The sequence below is a fragment of the Sinohyriopsis cumingii genome, chromosome 3, assembly GCF_028554795.1.
Source record: "Sinohyriopsis cumingii isolate HCF-2022 chromosome 3, ASM2855479v2, whole genome shotgun sequence".
NCBI classification, from domain to species: Eukaryota; Metazoa; Mollusca; class Bivalvia; order Unionida; family Unionidae; genus Sinohyriopsis; species Sinohyriopsis cumingii.
The window spans coordinates 59,799,579-59,821,714 of record NC_142963.1 but is presented as its reverse complement, the minus strand read 5'-3'; the positions used below and the strand labels follow the sequence as shown (position 1 = coordinate 59,821,714).

General features: G+C 35.6%; 1 protein-coding gene across 3 annotated transcripts in view; it reads right to left on the bottom strand.

Moving 5' to 3' along the window:
* The window catches only part of LOC149802935 (rap1 GTPase-GDP dissociation stimulator 1-like), a 203,764-nt gene that overhangs the window by 79,520 nt on the left and 102,108 nt on the right, over positions 1 to 22,136 (bottom strand). The window lies entirely within an intron of this gene.

Genomic DNA, 22,136 nt, shown 5'->3' with positions numbered 1-22,136 from the left:
TTCAGGACAAGCAGCAATAACAACAATATCATATCAGTACCATGTTCATTTAAGCTGAGTTAGACATCATAAGTTTTTTTTTGTTGTTGTTGTAGAGTTTAACGCCATTTTTCAGCCCATGATAGGCTATACATGGTGGCCAGTATTAATGGTGAAGGAAGAACCCGGGAAAACCCTGGAAAGAACCACCGACCCATGAGAAGCTACTGGCAAGCTTTCTCACATACCCACATTAGCTGAATACAAGACTCAAACCCACGCAGACATAGATGAGATGGCAGTGATCCTTAACGGAGAGCGCTTTAGACCACTCGGCCACTCAGGGAAACCAACATCATAAGTGAAAAACCCATAGTTATATGACTTTCCATTCAGGAGGAATAGCAATACATCTACCCAATCATAAGGAAATGTGATAAGATTATCAAGGTGGCGGCCATGTATGCAATACTGAATATCAGACAGGCAATATTTTCATTTAGGACCAACCAGACATCACAAGAAACCTTTAAGTGAAACCCCATGTCCATACCAGAATACATATTGGATGAGTAGCAATAACAAGATTTTTAAGATGGCCACACAACATATTTTCATTTAGGGCCAATTAGGTCTCTGGATGAGTTTGCTTTGTGAAAGGTTTCATGCCAATCCTCCAATTAGCTTAATATGAGCAGTGATAATAAACTTGTGCTAATGGCCAGACAACAAGCCATCACATAAAATTTTCCAGTCTATGACCAGTAGATGTATAAATTCTATCCCATGGATGTAAACCTTTGACTGAAACAATAAGGATCAGGAAGAAGGTCCCTTAACCATGTCTGAATGGGATACAACTGTTATAATTTGACATTTATTCACGTTCATGCAATGCTAACAAGTAGGTTACAAAATGATGGCCATAATGATCTTTCATGGCTTTGATGGGAGAAAAGTATCATTGAATTTTTACTACCTGTCTGGTTGGGACAACTGGGCAATTCAAGTAACAATGAGATTAAAAAATGTTTACAAATAGTCTTGCACTACTTAAGTTAGATAAATGAAAAACAATGAAGATGCAAGTCATTCTGATACAATTAAATATCATCATTCTGCAACATTTGTAAAACAAGAGCTCCAGGTGGGTCATATATCATTCACCAGAGTATCTAACACATGGGTTCTTCCTACACCATTAATACTGGCCGCCATGCATAGCCTATCATGTGCTGAGAAATGGCGTCAAACCCCACAACAACAACAAATCTAACACATGAAGCTTGTAACAGCAAATCTGAACATGTATTGAACATGTGGAGTGAAAAGAAAAGATTGGAGCACCACACTGCAAGATTAGGCTTACAAAAGTATTATCCCTGTTTCTGGTTTGAAAGAGTTATTGTTGTTGTTGTTGTTGTTGTTGTTGTAGGGTTTAATGCCATTTTTCAGCACAAGATAGGCTATACATGGCGGCCAGCATAAATGGTGAAGGAAGAACCTGGGAAACCCTGGAAAGACCCAATGACCCATGAGAAGCTACTGGCAAGTTTTTTCACATACCCACATGGGCTGAGCCTGAGACTCGAACCCATGCAGATAGAGGTGAGATGGCAATGATCCATAACAGTGAGCGCTTTAGACCACTCAGCCATTCAGGGACCCACTTTGAAAGAGAACCTTGATTGCATGATTTAATTGTATTCCTTTGAGAAAAGACCTTGTCGGAATTATTCAAACATGATGTTAAACAAAATACATGCACCCTCTATAAATGTACTTAAATAATTTTCATTTTATTTAACTACCTGTAAATTTTTAACCGACCATGATTAGCAAACAGCACTCAAGGGTAGCCATTACTGAATCATGTTTTTGTAATCCATATCCAGCAGGTGCTAAAATATATTGGCAGGAATAGCAAGTGTCTTAATGAGCATGATATTTAATGCTGTTCCCTGTCAACAAAATGATATGCAATCTGGTCACAGCATATAAAATCTGGAATTCACTTGCTTCCTGCTGTTGTTTTAAACATCCTGTTTTACAACTGCTCAATTTCTAAAGTCAGTGTGCAATGAACTGGAGGATCCAGATACTTGGATTACTGATGATAATTAATTCTGAATGTGCTTCAGGGGAAAAGCATAATTGATCATTATATTTTTTTAATTTTTTAAAACTAACAATACAAAATGTAAATTTAAAATAATTTGTGACATGGCATTTATTATATAAAATGCCATAAAATAATGCATAAACAGGTAATAATATAAAAATAATATTTAATATAACAATTACAGCGGTGTCATTTGCAACACATGAACAGCGATCTGGTAAGGTTGGGCTGAACCCTCTTTTAAATATTTTGCATACAAAGCTTTTGGTTTTCACTAAATTATGAAATGGTCCTTTGCTTTGTAAAGAAGTGAGAGTAAAAGTTTAATTTGTTCTGAAGAAAAACCAGAGCAATGATTTTTATTCGTGGACACCTCCCAAACTTTTGGCTATGTTAAACTAGCAGGCCTGTGTTATCTGTGGCCACCTCCAAGTCTGTCTCAGCATATATGGTTGGTTAGAGCTTTTGAGATGGCAATCATTAACCTTTCAAATAAAGGCTGGATGGTTTTTAAATTTTGAAAAAAATAATCACTTCCAGGACTATAACTTTGGTCCAGAGTTCCCTTTTCTTGAATGTAATGCCGACCTTACTAAACTTCACATGGATATACAACTGCAAATCTTGGGTCAATATTGAGATTTGGAGTACAAGGGGACAAGCAAGCAAATATCAGGAGTCCAATAAGCCCCCAAAAACCAACTTGATGTCCATATTTCACTCAATTGCTCCAAACAGCCAATCCAAAGTAACTTCTATAGAAATTGTTAATATAAAAGTTACTCCGGTTTTTAAGTGCTTGATGCTCAGCATTAAGAGGTTAGTGTTTGGACTGGTGGGCCTGGTGTCAGGATAATGTGACTGGGTGGGACATCATGCTACATGTCTGCGGCATAATACCCCAGTGCTCGCCATCACCATAAGCTGCCACACTGCAGACAGTGTAGTAATATGACTGAAATTTTTTTAAGGCTATGTTAATAATCCAAATCTCACACGTGCACACACGCACACATGCACGCACACACACACACACACACACACACACACACACACACACACACACACACACACACTCTCTCTCTCTCTTGTATCTGGTGGATATCGAGGACTAGAGTACAGAGCCACGTACCGAGGACAGTTGTTCTGGTGATCTTAGAGCTAAGAGAAATAGCTTGAGGCAGTAAATTAATAGCAGATGGTGATGTATCAAGGAGGGGACTGTATTATCTGTTCTAAGGAATATGATGCAATGCAAGCGAGGATGCACATGTTTACACAAATATTCTGTATAATCCATGCAAACTAAGAACACACATAACTATTGACCACAACATGGAAACTGTAGACAGTGTGACATCATGGCCAGCTGTGACTCCCATTATCTTGCGAAACGAAAATGAAGAGAAACATTATTAAACTGTACATGAACTGTTCAGACTAAGAGGGTTGGTGCACTCAGACATAATTGCGGTACTTTTTTTTTCATCTCAGAAATATCTCTAACCGTTACCAGAATAAAAGGCCAATCACATTATAATTATCCTGGCTCTAATTAAGGCATCAGTCTTTAATTGTTACTTCATACAACAATGTGGTTGGCTGGTGATTCCATACTGTTCATAGATATGTTCAGATGGAAGCACAGTACTGGGATTGTAAACATGCTCATGTATCAAAACATCTATTGCTATACTGTAAGTATGCATAAATTGATAATATCAAGAACAATTTATATATGACATGAACCTATTCTACTAAATCTTAAACCATCACATAATTCATGAAATCGGAAACTTATTTTCCTTGTTGGTATTATGAATGAATTTGATTTGTTTCACAATAGTTAATATGTATGAAGATTTTTTGTTAACTTTGACCTAAGAATTAAACAAACGTTTTTACACTGAACCTCTGTACTATTCTTTAATGAAAGAAAACAATGATTTTCAAAAATCATGAAGACTATTGACTATGGTGTATCATAGTCGAAGCAGATATCTTTAAATATATATAATCAAATATCAATACAAAGGATACACATAATTGTTGAGAAAATAGAGACTGCAGACATAATGGACAAAAATGACATGTTTACACAGACAGAAAAAATATCAATACAAAATAAAGATGCAAACAATTAATGAGAAAACATGAAGAATGAGGACATTCATAAATCTTGGACAAAGAGAACACATTTACACATCTAGTCTAAATGGTTAATACAAAGAAGGGCCTCACATTACTAAGAAAATCAAAGACTGTGAACATTGGTATGTCATGGACCATGAAGACTATCAATATAAACTAAGGATGCACGCTATTTGACAAAATCAGGGAGACCGTGGACATTGGTATATTTTGACCAATGAGAGCATGTTTCTACATCTAGTCCAGTCTTAACAATCAATATGATCACTCGGGTGTCCTAATGGTTAGAGTGTCTGCCTTGGATGCAGGAGGTTGCGGATTCGAACCCAGGCCGAGTCATAACAAAGACATGAAAATGGTATTAACAGCTGCCTTGTTAGGTGCTCAGTATTAAGAGGTTAGTGTTAGGACTAGTCGGTCTGGTGTCAGAATAATGTGACTGGGTGAGACATCATGCTAAATGTCTGCGGCGTGATGCCCCAGTGATAGATATCACTATAAACTGCCACACTCCAGACATCGTAGCGATATGACTGAAAGATTGTTAAAGCTACATTAAAATCAAATCCAAATCACATACTAGTATTAAGTAATTGTAACCTCCATAAGGGTTTTATCTACAACTGTTCTTTTGGGCAATTACATTATTTGAATATATATTTTGTTGTTATTGACTGACTGATGAATTTAAATTTGATTGACTGATTGTCCTGCAATCAGAATTTAGTACGATATAACACGCTTTGGAATAATCCACCACTTTGGAGATCATACTGTAATAAATTTGGGGCATGCTCATTTGGTTATAGCGCTCCGTTTTAAGGAATTCTTAGATTTTTGTGATTACTTGTTTGATTACTGGAACTCGGTGCAATGGAAATATTCCTTAGCCCAAAATAATTAGCCAATTAGTAGGAGCAAACGTCACACAGTGAAGTGTTAGTGAGTTTCCTTGATGCCATGCTTGATTTTTGGTGAATTCAGGCCAAAACCGTATGAGTGTCCCTAGAGTAATATAGTCCCTATCAAAACCTAATGGTGTACATTGGTGGTGTGACTGCAGTGGCGGTATTTACGGTAGGAGACTGATAAATTATACAAAGGAATAAACATGAAGGGATTCAGCAGATACAATTTATGTTGCCATGGTGGCAAATGTGATGCAGTTGTACTGGCAAAATGGGCCTTGAAACCATGAATTGACTGGCATATATATATATATATATATATATATATATATATATATATATATATATATATATATAGAGAGAGAGAGAGAGAGAGAGAGAGAGAGAGAGAGAGAGAGAGAGAGAGAGAGAGAGAGATAGATAGTGTGGGATGGGGATACTTGTCTAATACAAATATTTTATCTTCTTTTATTGTTTTGGAACCATGAATGAACAAGAATAAACTTTAATGGTACAACATTCTCTTGGTTCACCTTCCAAATCACTAAGTTTATACATTTGCTAATTCAAGGTACCACATAAAGGTGTTTCATATCTCTGATTGGAAGTTTTAAACAGGTTTTTTTTCTCCCACGTCACCTTCTGTATAAAACATACCAAAAAAAGACTAAATGAGTAAGAATATTACAGTCTAATGCAGCTCTAAATAAATGTTCTATTAAGTTATAAATACAAGTTGATCCAGTAGAACATCCTGACCATTTTGGCTATTGTTAAAAACCTCTTTAAATTTGGGAAAATGAGCTATATCCACCCGTTTCATGACACCTTGTTTTTACATTTTGTGTGTTGTTTTAATAAGACTTCATTTACAACAGAACTATGGATGCAAATATAATTCATGATATGTTAAGCAAAGTCATCAAATCACCAATTGAAGCAAGTATGTACATTTAAAAGAACACTGAATGCATTTAACAGTTTATGATTGCTTGCATGTGTAGTCGCAGGTCTTAAGAGCGCGATAATGAAAAGCATATTGCAGTAATTAAATGTTTCATTTCAGGACTGATGATCTTGATGATAAATGTTTGACCTCTGTATAATATATTTATCTTTCTAGATATTTACTGAAGTTCTGTACATGTAACTTTCATATTTAGTTAGTGATAATTCGATCCCACCTTAACATGATATTTCATTTGATTCACATCTGTTCTCTCCTGTTTGAATACTAAGTAGACAAATGATGAAATATAGCTCATTTAATAATCATAAAATAAATTTTGCATATCAATGATGTCTTTTCAATATCTTTATGTGTAAAATCTCACCGCAAACAGGACGTTTTAACTTTACAAATGAGTTTGATAATTAGGAAATTTTGGTACAACTCTACAATGAATTCATGCATATTTCCAATAGCATTTTGATGTACCTCTTTCATACATGTCGTAGATTTATTTGCCTGTATTGGACATGTATGGTATGAATGTACCGTGAGTTTCCCAACACTATTGTCTCACATGTATGGAATATTAATAAATAATACCAGGGACTGTTATATGCACCAAACTATCTTCTTATAGTTTAGCTAAGTAGTTGGTATTTGATGCTTGGATCTAAACAGAGATAATACATTTTTGCATCAAGCAATTTGATAGATCTCTCTATAAGTTTTCCACCGGGCACCGAACAATCACCAAATGTGTAAATGGGGACCTTCCTACAAATCATGATTGTATATTATTCTAGGCTAAAATTGTTGGTAGAAGCAAGATTTTACCATTTTTCCAACTGAGGATGTCCTCGGTTGAAGGTTTGTACTTGGTACATTGGTGTCCAATCTCATTAATGTCCTCATAAAATGCATGCACACATGCATGCACATGCACACAAGCACACATGTGCACATACACACACACACACAGACACAGACACACACACACACACTGTATGCTCAGACAAAAGTAAATTACTATGAACAAGAATACCAGGAATTATTGTCTTGGAAATCAATTTCAGTTTTTCATTATTACCCTATTCTCTTTAATTTTGGTCTTTCTTATGGTCTAATGATAATAACCAAGGATTTCAAAGTGCCAGCTTCCACTTCATAAAATACATTACATATAAGAGTAATAACCGAGGTGTTCTAATGACTCCAGTCACATAGTATTTCTATGTTAAATATACAGGTGCCTGGTCTACTGTACCTCGTTTCATCAGTCAAAACCAACAGGTGTGATTTGGTTGGTTCAGGTAAGAACACTTGCACCCAATCTACCTCATTTCATCAGCCATAACCAACAGGTGTGATCTGGTTGGTTCAGGTAAGAACACTTGCACCCAATCTACCTCATTTCATCAGCCATAACCAACAGGTGTGATCTGGTTGGTTCAGGTAAGAACACTTGCACCCAATCTACCTCATTTCATCAGCCATAACCAACAGGTGTGATCTGGTTGGTTCAGGTAAGAACACTTGCACCCAATCTACCTCATTTCATCAGCCATAACCAACAGGTGTGATCTGGTTGGTTCAGGTAAGAACACTTGCACCCAATCTACCTCATATCATCAAAAGCCAGAAGGATGAGCTCAATAAATGTTTTATTCTCTTCTAAGGATTTAATGCTGCTGTCTATTAGCTCTTTATTGATTAGCTAATCTTCTGGAAAAATCAGAGAAACATTTTAATGATTCTCTTAGGAATTACCATCTATACTTGCGTACAAGATCAGTCCAAATACAAACTGAACAGTCCCAGATCTGCCATCTCACTGTGCACATCAGATCTGGGTCTGTGCAGTTTGTTAGGAATAATCAATACAGCATACAGTGACACACCCTGATCTGTAAGTGCATTATGCTATGGCAAATGAAGATCTTTGTTGTTTGCAGTTTGGCTCGACTTGTAAGTGAGTACATATGGTACAACAGGATAAAATAACAGCTGACTGACTCAGCATAACAACACCTTCAAGAGAGACAAAAGATGCAACTACAGTTGAGCAAACAAATCATTTAATTTGTGAAGAATAATTTTACTCAATTATGGTGTATTTTTAGCTCTATTGGTCATAGACCAGAAGCGCTTATGGAATGGTCTGTTGGCATCATCCACACGACAAGTCTGACATCCATTAGCACAAGTTTCTTATCATTACTCCTCCTAAATTACTAAAAGTATTGCCTTGAAACTTTACACACACATTCATCACATGCTCTAGTTGGTCCCAAATGATAATGGTGCTGCTTGGACATAAAAGAGAAACACAGGTAACACTAATTTAGAAAAAAATCTGATCCTATGGATAAGGGCAACTGCAGACCAGTGGGCATTTTAACTTGCACCTCCAACATTTTTGAAAAGCTTCTATGTAATCAAGTACAACTTGATAATATTTTTCATAGCCTTCTATCTGCCTTTAGAAAAGGGCATGGATGTCAAACAATTCTACTGAAACTAGTGGAGGATTGGAATCCAGGTGCATTGGACAATGTCTCCAATGTGGATACAATATTAATGGTCTTCAGCACAATCTCATCATCGATAACATGAAACCCCACAACACTGATCTAAGCTCAACCCAACTAAATGAAAACTATTCTGTATAACTGAAAACGATGCATATAACTGGAATCCTCATGTAGTGACTGGGATACAACCTGAAAAAGTGTACCGCAAGGCTGAATATTTGAATCACAGTAATGTCTGCATGCATACTGTTACACTGTAGATATGTACTATCTGTGTACCTTTTTTGAAATTATGAAATACTGTTGTTAGTAAAGCAGCTCATGCAGAGCTAGGGATGTATGTATTTTACACAGATTACTGATGTTAAATAAAATTACTTGTATCTTGTATCTTGTATTTCTTGTGTCTTATAAATATGACTGCCACAGATGCCACCTTGAAACTCTTACAACTACTCCTCCTGAATGGATGGTCACATCAACATGGGGTTTTTACTAACAAAAATTTAAGATGTCTAGTTGATCCTAAATGAAAACTGTGCCAGTCTGACAGTGAAATATAGCCACCATGGCAGCCATCTAGAAAATATTGTTATAGCTACTCCTACTGAATGGATGGTCAAATCAAACATGTTTTTATAAACAGACTTTTCACAATGTTTGGCTGGTCCTAAATGAAAATGTTGCCAATCTGACAAACAATATTGCCACTGTGGCAGTCATCTTGAAAACCTTGTTATCGCCAATCCTCCCGAATAGATGGTTATATCAAATGGTGTCTTCTCTGAAAGACTTTGTATGATGTCTAGTTAGTGCTTAAAAAAAATAGCAATGATTGGACATCAAATATGGCCACCATGACAGCCATCTTGAAAATCTTGTTATTGCTAATCCTCTTGAATGGATGATCATAACAGCATCAGGTTTTCATTAAAAGTCTTCTTATGATGTCTAGCTGGTCTTAAAGGAACATGATGCCAATCTGAAATCCAGTTATGGCCACCATGGCAACCATTTAAAAATCATGTTATCACAACTCCACTTGAACAGAATGTCATACTGATGTGGAGTTTTCAGCAGAATTTTCTTCTGATGTCCAATTGGTCTCCAAATATAAATGGTGCATGATCTGATAAGCAGCATGGTTGACACAGCAACTATCTTAAAAATCTTGTTGTTGCTGCTCCTGAATATGAAGTCATATCTTAAAAGTAGTATCTCTCCTCTCTAAATGGATATCAGTATCAACATGGGGTTTTCACCAGTAGACTTATTATCATATATAGTTGGTCCTAAATGAAAATGGTGCCAGTCATCAATCTAAAATGGCTGCCATGACAACTAGTTTTTAAAAATAATGGTCACTACTCCAATGAAAATGGTGCCCAAAATGTGTACCAAGCAGCCAGTTTGAAAATCTTGCTATTACTAAAGAATATCAGAGATGGTTTCAAATGCCAACACTTCAAATGATCTGTGCAATCTCTCAGTAAATGAATCTGTAGAAAGCGTACCACTTGTGTGCACCTGTGCACCCACAATGATAAGAAGTTTTAAAATCCATCAGCCATTTCCAGAAATTTTAAAACTGCACAGATATTAGTTGTTTTAACACTGGCAGATGCTCATTTTTATGTTGATTTCCAATTTTTACAAGATATTTTGCAAGATATTTCAAATGCTTATGAAATCTGGTGCATTCATTACAAGGTCAGATGCACTATTCTGCTTATGTTGGACATGAACACAGACATAACATATCCAAAAATCAATGCAGGTTATGTTGCATTTTCTGGAAATATGCATTTGGAAGAAATATTGGGATGTTTCAGAGTATATGACCCTTCCAGAACTGGCCAAATCACACCTGTTTTCAATCTGTAGAGTGTAGTAGAGTGTAGTAGAGTGTGATAGAGTGATAGCTGTAGTTCAAACTGTCCATGCTGGTGTGGATGAACAGCCAAGGTTAATTGTGATAAATGACAACACAGTAGAACCTGTCTTGATAAACCGTGATGTGATGTGATTTTTATTTTTAACGTAGCTTTAACAATTTTTCAGTCACATCGCTACGATGTCTGCAATGTGGCAATTTATAGTGATGTCTAGCACTGGGGCAATTTGAGGAGAAATTTTGAGAATTCTTTCAAAACTTGGGTCTCTTTCAAGATAGGTGGTCTCTCAAAGCAGTGGTAGTCCAAAACAGTATTTGCTGTATTACATTTCCCAGATTACACACTGGAAGCTATTTCTACAATTTAATTTTTTAAAAATCCTGAATACCAGGCTATTTTTCTCTCTTGTGTATACTCTAATATTGATGTTTCCATTATAAGACCAAAATTGTTATTCCTTGCTTACATTTCTGAAACTGAATTATGCATTCCAGACTATATTTTAACTTTCAAATTTTATGAATCACCATATATAATTGCTTATAAGTTGAGTCAAACTGCAAAGAACAAAGATCCTAATCTACAATAGCATAATGTGCCTGCCGATCAGGGTTTATGTTGTTGTTCTACTGACTGCTCCTAACAAACTGCATAGACCCAGATCTGCCATTGCATTATGTCATGGCAGATCTGGATCTGTGCAGTTTGCAGTTGGACTCAACTTATAAGCGATTATATATGGTATGCTTTTCTGATGCAAAACATGTCCTGAATTTGGTTGAACAGTAAAACAGAAAAAAAATGATCTCAGGGATGTTAAATTGCACTGGGATTGATCTAGCTGTGAAAGCCTGGTTTGGCCTCACATGCTTTTCTGGCACCATCTCATTCAAGAAAGGTGGGAAGTAAGAAATTTTATCATACTCTTATGCAACAAATGTTGTTGTTGTTGTTCTGGGTCTAATGTCATTTTTCAGCACAAGACAGCCATTACATGGCATTCAGTATATATCATTGTGGAAGAAACCATGAAAACTCCAGGAAGAACCAGACATGAGATACAAATGGCAAGCTCTCTCAAATACCAATATTGCCCGAGTCTGAGACTCAAACTTACATGGACAGAGGTGCACCAAATATGCCATCATACACTCATCACAAGTTTTCTGGGGAAACAAACTCCCATATGTAGGGATATACAAGTCTATTCTAGAACTGAACATTTATGGGAAAAATTCCCATTCCCCTTATGAGAAATTTGCACAATTTTCTGAATATAGGAGTAATTTAATGAAGAAATTAGCACAGATTCCACAGTGTTGGAACATACCCTAGATATGCCTGGAATGGGCCATTGCACAGATTCCACAGTGTTGGAACATACCCTGGATATGCCTGGAATGGGCCATAATCATTTGCTGGATATGCTCAAGAAACATGCTTAACATATTTGGAATTGATCTCCTATAAAATCAACTCAGATATGACATTATTTTGCTCCTAATGCAGTGTTAAAAGTTTCTTGGCCCATCCAATTTTCTTCATGGCCCCTAAACAAAATTCAAATGGCATATTATTTTTCTAAATTGTGTTGCTTCATATGGACAAGCCAAGTGGGCCTTTGACCCATCAAGAAAAAGCAATGATTTTCTGATACAGGAAAACCCCGAATATAGAACTTGATGCAAGCTACAAGGTTGTCATATAGCAAGCAGACTACAATTTTGCAATCTGCTGAATATGAACCAAAACAATACAAATGGAAATGACATAAAAATTTCAAACAGATCTGACCAAACTGTTTGGAATACACAGAACAATAAATATACCCATCTTGTAACACTTTTAATCTACTCTTTTCATTTAAAATTCAGCTTCACATCATTCCCAATAAGCCCTTAGATGAACAACCCTTTTGATACCATTGTATGCATAAGCTATTTGCATTGCTGGACCTATCAACTCTACAAACACTGAGATCAATAAAGATTTATTTTTCTTTGCTATTTGATATCATGCCCATACATCCCTGTATAGATGTCATGATACCAAATAAAGACAGCTGAACACTGATCAGTTAAATAATGGATATCTTATGAAAGGCTTCTAGGTACAATAACTTAATATTTTGATAATTTTTAGCCCATATATACATCTGGTATTGAAATTTTCTGTTTATTACTTTAATTTATAAACAGGTTTTTGGTTTGGGTTTATGGCACAGCAACAAAAGTAGGTTATTTAGTCCCAAGGCAACTGGAGTAGACATGACACCATGGTGGCTGACCTGTTTGATACAATATACAATATTTGGAGTCAAATCCACATCCTTCTGGTCATGAGTGCAGTTAGCTAACCACTGAGCCACTGTGGCTCCTGGAGAAAGTCCATATAGTAGCCTTAAAATGCAGGTGTACTTTATTTGTGCTTTTAAATACGAGTATAATTATGATGAAGTTGCAAGACCTCTGTTTGTTTTTGTTTTTTTTTTCAATCTGAAAAGTAGGAAAAAGTCTACAATTACATAACCTATTTTATTAACAAACATATAGTCCTTTCATTCATTCCTTTATATATGAAAATCATAGACCGAACTATGTTATGACCAACCAAGTCCGTTTGCTGAAGAAAATGATATGTATTTACCTTAAATCTGGCTGGGGGGAGGGGGGTTAAAAGCGGCCGCAAAAATATGTGCTTTTGATTAAATAAAGAATAAATTAGCCTGAAAAATGCTTGTATATTGACGACTGCATTTGTGATGTGTAATCTATAATCTGTTAAGTACTGTACATTGTATATAAGAAATCCATAAATTCGAGTATAGATCACATGTTATAAATTCATGTATGACACATCCCATTAGAAAATGACATATAAAAAAAATTTGATAGATCTTGTTTTGATCTATATCTGGTTATCATGAAACAATTCACTACAACTGTCAGAAATAGCGTGTGGCTATAGCTGTTTACCTGCTACATGTACATGTACTTTAATCGGCCTGTCATCTTACCACGGCTACCCAGGGAACAAGGCTATTGATAGGGAAATGAAAACGTGAACAAATTAAAATGTTTAACAAACATCTATGCACGATATTTATCCATATTTTGCTGCTAGAATACATTTTATAAACCTGAATTTTAAGCCACCAATTTTCTTTATCTAATAAAGAAATCCAAGTCAATTACTTATATTTTTTACATTCTAATGGAATCTTTGAAAATTACAATATTTTTACTCCTTGCATATATGGATTTATTTATTCATTTTTAACTCATTTGGCCCCAGAGGTTTTTGCAATTTTTGTCTGAAATGCGAGTAGTAAAGACATTTTGAGGACTATTTCTGAATACATTGCAATACATCGACTTTCAACAGATTTTCCATGAGTCTAATGCCTGGTTGTATTAGAAACATCATTTTCCATTGGTTATTTTGCTTGTGCATGAGCAGAAGGGTAAAAGTTCTTTTTTTTTTTTTCCAAATGCCCACCATATCCTAGTTTTTGCAAAGGTTCACCTGTCTGTGTGCAGTTCTGACCAGTCTGCCTTAGATCTGAGGCCAAAAGGTCTAAAATCCAGACACAAAATCGCATTCTGACCAAGAGCAAATTTTGGGTGAGAAAAAAAACGGGTCCAAAAAATTAGGTTTTCCCCTCTGTATTTTGTAGTGCATTTGGTATCATTGTTGAGCTATATCTGTCTGCTTTTTTTGTAATATCAGCCACTTTGGTGTATCTTAAATGACCTCAATGCATCAGAGCTCGGAAATAGAGTACAGCCTCTCACGCCTACAGGCGGGATTGGGGCTGAATGAGTTAATGTAGGAATAATTTCCAGTCAACCTTTATTTTATGTCATGAATTCTTGATCTTATCTAACAATGAAAAATATTTGCATTCCCAACATTAATAATTTGAAGTACATAGAATTTAAGGATAATTTTAAACTTTTATATGGATGTTTGACATCAATTTTCAATCTTGATATATATAAAATTATATATGAAGAAAAATGGTTGTCTTATATACAGGAAATTTTCCAATGGAGAGTTTCCTTGATCTGTTAGCAAGTCACTCTTTGACAAAATCCAGTAATGATTCAATAGTGGATATTTATTGATTAAAATCTAACATATTAGTGGGAAGTAAGAACTTTTGTAATCTATCTTGATTCTTACATTTGCCTGGCTGGAGCATATGGATTGCCTTGTTTAAAGCAGCAGGTTAGACCAATTCATTTTATTTTGAACCCTTCTGTTAATTCCTTGTCAGTCAGTGCCTGAGAGGTCATGTCTGAGGAATTCATTCTCTACATTAGATTATAATAACCATTTAGGTTGTCCCTTCTCAGCATTAGCTTATAATAACCATGTGGAGTTCCTTCCCAACATCAGCTTATAATAACCATGTGGAGTTCCTTCTCAACATTAGCTTATAATAACCATGTGGAGTTCCTTCTCAACACTAGCTTATAATAACCATGTGGAGTTCCTTCTCAACATTAGCTTATAATAACCATGTCGAGTTCCTTCTCAACATTAGCTTATAATAAACCATCTGAGGAGTTCCCTTCTCAACATTACCTTATAATAAACCATCTATGAGTTCCTTCACAACATTAGCTTATAATAAACCATCTAAGGAGTTCCATTCTCAGTGTTATCTTATAATAATTGTCCAAGGAGTTCCTTTCTCAGCATTAGCTTATAATAACACTTCTGAGGAGTTCCCTTCTCAAGATTACCTTATAATAACCATCTGAGGAGTTCCCTTCTCAACATTAGCTTCTAACAACCATCTGAGGAGTTCCATTTTCAACATTAGTATATAATAACCATCTGAGGAGTTCCTTTCTCAACATTAACATATAATAACCATCTGAGGAGTTCCTTCTCAGCACAAACTTATAATAACTATCTGTGGATTTCCTTCTCAACAGTAGCTTATAACAACCACCTGAGGAGTTCCTTTTCCAGCATTAACTTATAATAACCATCTGAGGAGTTCCCTTCTCAACATTAGATTATAATAACCATCTCTGGAGCTCCTTCTCAGCATCTGTAGTGCTCCTTTATCAACCTTAACTTATAATAATCTTCTGAGGAGTTCCATTCTCAGCATTAGCTTATAATAACTACAGAATAACACTGAAGATGAAGAAATTCCCATACAGTACACTTAACACATTTTCAGTTGGGTAAATTTCATCAGGTTAAAGGTCATCATAAGATGTGCACATCTACAAATGGCATAAACAGTGGTCCCCTACTAGAAGTATTAGGTATCTTTTATACTGTATATACTTGCTTATAAGTTGAGTCCAACTGAAATTATAACAGATCCAGATCTGCCATTGAATAATCCTCCAGTGCCATGTAATCAGTAGAATAAACAACATATATCCTGCTCTGCAAGTACATTATGCTATGGCACATCAGCATCATTGTTGTTTGCAGATTGACTTGACTTAAAAGCGCGTATATATGGAAACCAATAAAACACATTTATGGTCCATTTTTGAGATTGATTTAACCAATACTTCTCACTACCCAACAGGTGGTCATTTAACATAAGACTGAATTAAATTCGAAATCTCACAAAATAGGACAAAAACTGATCATCTATTCCCATCTTTCCCACATTGAAAGCCTTGCAAAACCTTAAATCTGACAAGTGAATTTCCAAATTCTTACAGAAACATTATTGTTCATAAAATCTAGAAAAAGTAGTGTTGGCTGCCTAGGCACACAGGCATGAGGTGGTAAGAAAAAAGCCAATGGGGCCCATTATCTGCAGTCACCCATTTTTGAATGGAACATTCCATCTGCTGACTTCATATCTCATATCTTACACATATCTTCAAGTTTAATGTACTTGGCAAAATATGTGGAATAAAAACTTCAAAAGATGCTTCACTGCATCAAATTCATCACTGGAGAATGTCATTTCTCCTTCAAAACAAATTGCCAGAGATGAGGTGGTATGGTGCTCATAATGTATAGGATATAACCAATGCATACCTTATGAAAGGTGAACTCAAACAAACTGACTACCTTGCAATTGTCAAATGTCAATGGATTGATTTTGGTTTGGTGGGAGTTTAGTGCCATTTTTCAGCACACAATAGGCTATACATAACAATCAGTATATCTGATGGAAGAACCCAGAATAAACCCTGGGAAGAACCATTAACCACAGGAAGCTAAGGACATGCTTTCTCAAATACCCACATTGCTTGATCCGAGATAGAACTAGGCAACCCCTATTAAAAAACCACATGGTTACTACTAGAACAAGTAATTCCTATATAAAAACCACATGGTTACTATTAGAACTGAGCAATCTCTTTTTTAAAAAAAACACATGGTTACTGTTAGAGCTAGGCAATGTCTATTAAAAGACCACATGGTTATTATTAGAACTGAGCAATGCCTATTTAGAAAACCACATGGTTATTATTAGAACTGGGCAATCCCTATTTAGAAAACCACATGGTTACTACTAGAACTGGGCAACCCTTATTAAAAAACCACATGGTTACTACTAGAACTGGGCAACCCCTATTAAAAAACCACATGGTTACTACGAGAACTGGGCAATTCCTATATAAAAACCACATGGTTACTGTTAGAACTGGGCAAATCCCTATTAAAAAAACCACATGGTTACTATTAGAACAGGACAATCCCTATTAAAAAATCCACATGGTTACCATTAGAACTGGGCAACCCCTATTAAAAAAAACACATGGTTACTACTATAACTGGGCAATTCCTATTAAAAAAACCACATGGTTGCTATTAGAACTGGGCAACCCCCATTAAAAAACCACATGGTAACTATTAGAACTGGGCAACCTATATTAAAAAAATACATGGTTACTATTAGAACTGGGCAATGCCTATTAAAAAACCACATGGTTACCACTAGAACTGGGCAATTCCTATTTTAAAAAAACCCACATGGTTACTATTAGAACCGGGCAATGCCTATTAAAAAACCACATGGTTACTATTAGAACTGGGCAATCCCTTTTAAAAACCACATGGTTACTATTAGAACTGGTCAATCCCTATTAAAAAGCCACTTGGTTACTATTAGAACTGGGCAATCCCTATTAAAAGAAAACACATGGTTACTATTAGAACTGGGCAATGCCTATTAAAAAACCACATGGTTACTATTAGAACTGGGAAATCTCTATTAAAAAAACCATTTGGTTACTATTAGAACCTGGCAATCCCTATTTTAAAAAAACATGGATACTTTTAGAACTGGGCAATCCCTATTAAATAACCACATGGTTACTATTAGAACTTGGCAATCCCTATAAAAAAATCCCACATGGTTACCATTAAAACTGGACAAACCCCATAAAACACACGTGGTTACTACATGTATTATTACTGGGCAATCCCTTTTTAAAAAATCATTGTTACTATTAGAACTGGGCAGTGTCTGTTACTGGCTTTTCCTATCATGCATACAACCAGCTAAATCAGATGCATATATCAGATGCAAATAAAAATGAAGATAAAAAGTACAAAAAATAAAACTTAAAAATGTTAAAAACTACATGCCTGAGAATTTTCTTAAAATTCAAATACAATAAGCTTAAAACTTTCTAGGTTTGTAATGTACTTTTGACATCTAATTAATTTTATAGGCAGTGCATCAAAGAGACAATCCTCTGAAAGAAGGTAACTTCTTATCGAGTTGACATGAATTAAAGGTGGCAGCACACAAACATACACACACACACATAAAAGCTATATGGTAGTTCTGCTCATAATCACTTCTACTTCAGATGGATTCCTGCATTCAATTCTATCTTGTGCACAGAAAATATGCTGAACTGGTTTATATAATGATGCCAAGAAAATGCATAGGTCTGGGTAAAAGTAAATTATAACTGAGACAGCCTGCTGATAAGCATGACCATGCTCCTACATGACAACTATGATGATAACTCAGCCAGTAACAGTCATGTCATGCATCATGGCCGTATCATAACCAGAGTCATGACAGTGATATCCTCATGAATTGCATCACCTGGTATTACATTTATTTTAAGGTGGCCCCAGTTGAGACCAGTATAATGTGCCAACAGATCTGGTCCCATAATGTGGTATTACATTTATTTTAAGGTGGCCCCAGTTGAGACCACTATAATGTGCCAACAGATCTGGTCCCATAATGTGGTATTACATTTATTTTAAGGTGGACCCAGTTGAGACCAGTATAATGTGCCAACAGATCTGGTCCCATAATGTGGTATTACATTTATTTTAAGGTGGCCCCAGTTGAGACCACTATAATGTGCCAACAGATCTGGTTCCATAATGTGGTATTACATTTATTTTAAGGTGGACCCAGTTGAGACCACTATAATGTGCCAACAGATCTGGTTCCATAATGTGGTATTACATTTATTTTAAGGTGGACCCAGTTGAGACCACTATAATGTGCCAACAGATCTGGTCCCATAATGTGGTATTACATTTATTTTAAGGTGGACCCAGCTGAGACCAGTATAATGTGCCAACAGATCTGGTTCCATAATGTGGTATTACATTTATTTTAAGGTGGACCCAGTTGAGACCACTATAATGTGCCAACAGATCTGGTCACATAATGTGGTATTACATTTATTTTAAGGTGGACCCAGCTGAGACCAGTATAATGTGCCAACAGATCTGGTTCCATAATGTGGTATTACATTTATTTTAAGGTGGACCCATTTGAGACCAGTATAATGTGCCAACAGATCTGGTCACATAATGTGGTATTACATTTATTTTAAGGTGGACCCAGCTGAGACCAGTATAATGTGCCAACAGATCTGGTTCCATAATGTGGTATTACATTTATTTTAAGGTGGACCCAGTTGTGACCAGTATAATGTGCTAACAGATCTGGTTTCATAATGTGGTATTACATTTAACAGTAATTGCTTTGTCTATCACAACTGTAACAATAGAAAAAACATGAAAGACTTATTACACAATGTTATTAAGATAAGTTTCTGGAATACACTGAATACACTCATCAAAAAAAGTATTTCCTTACAAATGAGAATTGTTGGTGTCTGAATCGTTAAAAGCCTTGTAAAAATGTAAGAATCTTTGCAATACTGAAGAAACTGTTCTGAATACAACTGATACGCACACATATCACTTTGGTAAAAGTATGTCTACACTTCAAAGAAATTGGGAATATTAAATCCTTTCTCTTACACATTTATATATACACTGCAGCATACAAATAAAACATACTGCTCCAGTGGTCTTAGTGGTTAAAGTGTCTACCTAGGATCTGGGAGGTTGCAGGTTCAAACCCCAGCTGAGTCATAACAAAGACTTACAAAAATGGTACTAACAGCTACCTCGCTTGGCGCTCCACATTAAGAGGTTAGTGTTAGGACTGGTTGGCCTGGTGTCAGGATAATGTGACTGGGTGGGACATCATGCTACATGTCTGCAGCATGATGCCCCAGTGTTTGACATTACAATAAACTGCCACATTCAAACATCATAGTGATATGACTGAAACAATGTTATGGCAACTGATATAGTATATATGTTGAGAAAAATAGAAACTATTTCATGTGAGGCCGCTTTAGTCCAAAGTGTCTGTTTAATTGTATTGCAGTCATGGTACATAAAACAGAGTATATACAGATTAATTATGGTCTGAATAGAGGAGGTGTCTGCAGTACAAAGGTTTCTTTATAATTATTAAGTATTCATTATTTATTTACAACTCAAAAATGTGTTATCATAAGGAACTGAAGTGTGCATGACCAAAATGAGAACAGATGTTGCTGTTTAGTTTCTTTTTTAAGTTATACTGTTAAGTCAGCAAAAGCAACTATTAGTCTCCATAAGAAATTCTAAAACGAATGGTATATCTGAAAAAAAAGATGATATTAGTTTCCATGATAAATTCTAAAGAGAATGATATATCAGAGACATATGAGACATTAGACTCCATGATAAATTCTGAGAAGAAAGGCATATCAGACACAGATGAGACATTAGTCTCCATGAGAAATTCTAAAAAGAATGGTATACCATAGACAGATGAGATATTAGTCTCCATGAGAATTTTGAAACAACCCATGTTATACCAGATCATGGTGAGACATCAGTATCCATAAAACATTCTAAAAAGAATGGTATATCAGAGGCAAATGAGACTTTAGTCTCCATGAGAAATTCTAAAAAGAATGGTTTATCAGAGAGTGATGAGACACTAGTCTCCATTAGAAATTCAGCAAAGAATAGTATATAAAAGACAGATGAGACATTAGTCCCCATGAGAAACTGTAAAATGCCTGGTATATTAGAGAAAATTCTGAAAAGAATGGTATATCAAAGACTGATGAGCTCTTAGTCTCCATGAGAAATTCTAAAAAGAGTGGTATATCAGACAAATGAGATATCAGTCTTCATGAAAAATTCTGAGATGATTGGTATTATCACAGTCAGATGAGACATTAGTCTCCATGAAAAAGTCTAAAAAGATTGGTATATGAGAGACAGATGATACATTAGTTTGTATGAGAAATTCCGAAAAGAATGGTTGTTGTTGTTGAGGGTTTAACGCCATTTTTCAGCACACGATAGGCTATACAAGGCGGCCAGTATTAATGGTGGAGGAAGAACCCGGGAAATCCCTGGAAAGAACCACCGACCCTTGAGAAGCTACTGGCAAGCTTTCTCACATACCCACATTGCCCAAATCTGAGACTCGAACCCATGCAGACAGAGAGATGAGATGGCAGAGATCTGTAACGAAAAGCGCTTTAGACCACTCGGCCACTCGAGGCCCCTCCGAAAAGAAAGGTATAAGATAGTCTCCATGAGAAATTTTAAAAAAATGGTGTATCTTAGACTTGTGAGACATTAAATCCATAAGAAATTATGTAAAAAAAATTATATGTTAGAGACAGATGACACATTAGTCTCAATGTGAAATTGTGGAAAGAATGGTATATCTGAGAAGAAGAAGCATTAGTCTCCATAAGAAATTCTAAAAAGAATGGTATATTAAAGATAGATGAGGCATTAGTCTATTTGAAAAATTATAAGCATCCAGGCATGATCTTGACAAAGTTGCTGGCGAAATCTGTAACAAATTTAAGACAAAGACACTAATGTGAAGTTGTAGTTGCACTCATAAGAAGATCATGATAAATATCATCTGGTTTATAAAAACAAAAGTAAGAATAAAATTGTCATCTTACATGACACAAACTGACCAAGATACAAACGGTCAAACTGTCATTAACAAAATCTCTTGCACCAGGCTGCAAATCTCCACACTAAAAATTGGATTTTATAGATACCTTACTTGAGCCTAACCTTCAATAAGAAATGTGTGATGGAAATCAATACCACTTAAAATTTAACTTTCAAAAGTGGATGTGTCTTGAAAAATGTATTCATGGAATGCAGATTCTCAACCACAATGACTGAAATGATCTAAATGCAGAACATATGCAAAGTGGGATGGAGAGATAACAAGAATAAGAAGTTACCCATAATACCGTTGTGCTGACATAAAAAAATAGCTTCATGATTAAAATC